Genomic DNA, 4665 nt, shown 5'->3' on the forward strand with positions numbered 1-4665 from the left:
AAGGTACCGTAACATTAACCCTACCTAAATGGTACCGTAACACCTCTAACCCGTATCCATCTTCAGAATAGGGTTATAGAGCATTACCGAATAAACATAACATAAATTCATTCATTTCCAAACATTTTAATAAAATAGCATAGTCCATTACTATACATGCATATCGTCCCTTATTCGAGCCCTCGGGGCCTTAGAATCACTTTAGAAACGATTCGAGACTAAATCGGGAACATTTGAAACATTGAATAATTTATTTAAATTTGTTGTTAAAACCAAGTAATTGTTTAATAAATTAATGAAATATACGAAATATAAAATTAGGACATAGAAATTATTAAAATGTGATTTTATACTTTATTATATAGTTTTCATGCATAAAATGGCTTATTTTATATTAATTTGAGCATATTATATTTTTAAGCTACAAAGTGGGCCATGTATGATTAAATTAAATAATAAAATATAAATCTATATTTAATAATTAATTTTTAATATTTCATTAATAAATTGGGTTTTAATTAATTAAGTAAATTGATTGATTAAAGTGGTTAAATTATATTATTTGGTCCTCTAAACTATCTACTATTTTTGGACAGGTCTGAGAGTTTTCTTCTAATTGCAAAACCGTCCAAATTGTTGGTTTAACTATACAAAGAAATTGGAGATTTTCCTGAAGATTTATTGATGACCGAGTCTTAGTCCTGAGTTGTTGTGGCACTTAAATTGACCAAAAATCAAGGAAAAATCAGCCACCTTCCCTCAACTCTTTTAGCTATCTTTCCCCTTCATCATCCTTGCATAAGGATTTTAGCAATTAAGCCGCTTAAATAACCCTTGGTCGGCCACCTTGGAGAGCCATCAGTAAAGAAGCAAAGCAAAGAAGTGAAGGAGCCTCGTCAGTCAGAGTCTTGGGTGACTGCCACTCTGAATTGGGTTTAATCTTTCTTTTCTTTAATTTAATATAAATATGTTTGCTATGTGTTCTTTTCTCTTGTTTAAAACAATGATATCATAATTTTATTTAAGCTAGGATGATTATTTTGATTAAATAATATTTATTTGATTCATGCTTATAATGTTTGTGCCTCAATCGATCATGTTTTCAATTAAAATCAAGTCTGTATTTCGTTCATACATGATTGAAATGCACCTGAATTAGTTGAGTGATCCTAACCAGACGACAGCTAATGCACGCATAATTGAAATGTGCATGCTTAATTTAGATCCTAACCTGATTGAATTGTAGGTTGCATAACAACTCTAACCAAGCTCTGTTATCTGCATAGTTTTTAGATTTGTGTGATTAAATTGTTTCAAACATAACACGTCCCTGTTACCTTACACGAATGCTAAGAAACTCTTAGTAAATAAGGATTAGTAAAATGTGTATTTACTAAGTAAAGGATTTCGAAAAAACCTAATGTGGTTTCCAAACTCATGAAAGATCGAGTTGCATTGGAATGTTTTTCCGAATGTTATTAAGCATATTGATAATAAATTGAGTTTAATTAAAGTAATTGTCCTAGTTTATTTATGTTATAATTGTTGCAAATTGTGTTTAATTTTACTAAAACCTATTTCATTTATATAGTTTGCATACTTAGAATAATTTGCATTAGGGATCATTGTATTTAGTTTAATATATTTTAATCACCACTTCTCAGCTATATTGTGTTTTTTATTTACCAAATTGTTAATATAATTTTACAAATTACATGACTTAGCACAAATACAATCCCTGTGGAGACGATAACTTGATCCTTACTTATTACTTGATAATGATTGTGTACACTTGCATAAACCCTAGCATTACAAGTTTTTGGCGCCGCTGCCGGGGATTGTCAACTGTTGCCAATCATTTTTTCATGAAATTATTTATTTTCAATTTGATTTATTTCTAACATTACTAACTTATTCTTTTTAATTTTTGTGATTTTCTTTTTAGGTGTTTATGAGCATAGATTCATTCATTTCCAAACATTTTAATAAAATAGCCTAGTAATAACTGGATGACGAGTCTTTGTATGAGGCTTGGGAGCAATTTAAGGAGTTACTTCGTAATTGTCCTCATCATGGGATTCCTCACTGTATCCAGTTGGAGACATTCTATAATGGTCTCAATGCACATACAAGACTGATGGTAGATGCTTCCGCGAATGGTGCAATTTTGTCTAAGTCTTAAAATGAGGCTTATCAGATCATTGAGAGGATCGCAAGTAATAACTATCAATGGCCAACAAATCGAACAGGTTCAGGAAGACGTGTAGTAGGAGTTCATTAAGTTGACTTTTTCACTTCATTATCAGCTCAGGTATCGTCTATTTCCTTTATGTTAAAATAGTTAACTGCTAATAGTACTAATAATTTTGCAGCTCAGCCACCAAGTCCGTTTGAAGTAGTTTCCTATGTGTACTGTGAGGAAGATCATTCTTTTAAGAATTGTCCGTCAAATACTGAGTCAATGTATTACGCTGGGAACCAATATCAAAATAGGAGTGGACAAGGACCCCAGTCCAACTTCTACAATCCGTCATGGCGTAATCATCCTAACTTTTCTTGGAGCAACAAAGGAAATGGACCGAACCACAACTTATTGCAGCAAAAACCCAACCAATCTTAAGGGTTTAATCAGCAGGCTCCAAAACCACCTTAAGCTGAGGCATCAAACAATTTGGAGAACTTGTTGAAAGCGTACATGGAAAAGAATGACACTTTGATCCAAAGCCAAGCAACAGCACTGAAAAATTTAGAGAACCAAATGGGTCAGTTGGCTACAGAGCTTTATAATAGACCGCAAGGAACCTTGCCGAGCAATACTGATAATCCAAGGAATTTGGGTAAAGAACATATCAAGGTAGTGGCATTGTGAAGTGGTAAGACTCTGGAACCCCGATTGATTGATGTCGAAGATGAGCATGTTGAAAATGAGGGAAGTCAATCAGAAGTTGAAGTTCCTACACCAAAGGAATCAGAATCTACAAAGTCTGACAAGGTAAACCCTGACTTAGTGAATTCAAATATTTTAACATATTCTTTGGATACAGATTTACCTACTCAGAAAATTTGTCCAATTCAACCGAAAGTTCTATCACGTCCATATCCGTAAAGATTGCAATAGAAGAAACAGAAATAGAAGGTGCAATTCATGAAGTTTTTGGATGTTCTAAAGCAGTTACACATCAATATTTTGTTGGTAGAGGCTTTAGAAAAAATGGAAAATTATATGAAGTTTATGAAGGATATACTGTCCATGAAGAAATGACTGAGTGAGTATGAGATTGTTGCCTTGACAAAGGAGTACAGTGCGTTCCTACAGAACAAACTGCCATATAAATTGAAAGACCCAGGAAGCTTTACTATATCTTGTAACATTGGTGAATCTTACTATGGTAAAGCTTTGTGTGACTTAGGAGCGAGTATCAACTTAATGCCTAACTCTATCTTCAAGATGTTAGGGAGAGGTGAAGTAAGACCTACAACTGTGACGCTTCAGCTAGCGAATCGATCTTTAGCATATCCCGAAGGAAAGATCGAGGATGTTTTTGTAAGAGTCGATAAATTTATTTTTCCTGCTGATTTCATTGTCTTAGATTTTGAAGCAAACAAGGAAGTGCCGATCATCCTTGGGAGACTTTTGTTAGCCACGGGAATAACTTTAATTGAAGTGCAGAAAGGAGAACTTACCATGCGAGTTCAAAACGATCAGGTAACCTTTAACATTCTTAAAGCGATGAAATTTCCCGACCTAGTAGAGGAGTGTTCAGTTATGGAAGAGATAGAAACCTTGGTTTCTATGGAAAGCAATTTTGAAGAAGATCCATTGGAGAAAGCCTTAGGTCTTGACCCTTTGGAGAATAAAGAAGGTGAAGAAAACATGGCTTTGATGGAAGCCAATCTGAGAAAATTTATTCGATCCACAAGGGTTAAATCGTTGGAGTTGGAATTCAGAGCATTTGTGCAACCGAAGTTGTCAATTGAAGAACCACCTACACTCGAACTAAAGGTACTTCCTTCCCATTTGAAATATGTTTATTTAGGTGACTATTCTACTTTGCCTATGATTATTTCAGCAGAACTAACGAAAGATCAAGAGGAGCAACTAAATGTTGTTTTAAAGAAATTTAAGAAACCAATTGGTTGGACCATAGCTGATATTCGAGGTATAAGACCTTCTTTTTGCATGCATAAAATCATTTTAGAAGAAGGTGAAAGAGCTCAAATTGATGAACAAAGGAGGCTCAATCCTATTATGAAAGAAGTTGTGAGAAAGGAAATGATCGAATGGTTAGATGCAGGAATCGTCTATCCTATTTCAGATAGTTCGTGGGTAAATCCGGTGCAGTGTGTGCCGAAGAAAGGTGGAATCACGATTGTTGAAAATGAGGGTAACGAGTTAATTCCAACATGAACTGTTACCGGTTGGAGAATTTGTATTGATTATAGAAAGTTGAATAAAGCCACTCGGAAGGACCATTTTCCGTTACCTTTTATGGATAAGATGCTAGATCGACTGGCAGGTAATGAATTCTATTGTTTTTTAGATGGCTATTTGGGATATAACCAAATAATTGTAGCCCTGGAGGACTAACATAAAACAACTTTTACTTTTTCATACGATATGTTTGCTTTTAGGCGAATGCCTTTTGGTTTATGCAATGCACCTGC

The 4665-nt window shown here is 34.3% G+C and overlaps 1 non-coding gene across 1 annotated transcript; it reads right to left on the reverse strand.

The window, feature by feature from the left end:
- Positions 1 to 1975: 1975 nt before the first annotated feature.
- On the reverse strand, positions 1976 to 2079 carry LOC121222915 (small nucleolar RNA R71). Its single transcript, XR_005920285.1, has one exon. It is a non-coding gene; the product is annotated as a small nucleolar RNA R71 (small nucleolar RNA).
- Between the last annotated feature and the right edge of the window lie 2586 nt (positions 2080 to 4665).

This window comes from Gossypium hirsutum, chromosome D10, assembly GCF_007990345.1.
Source record: "Gossypium hirsutum isolate 1008001.06 chromosome D10, Gossypium_hirsutum_v2.1, whole genome shotgun sequence".
Lineage (NCBI taxonomy): Eukaryota > Viridiplantae > Streptophyta > Magnoliopsida > Malvales > Malvaceae > Gossypium > Gossypium hirsutum.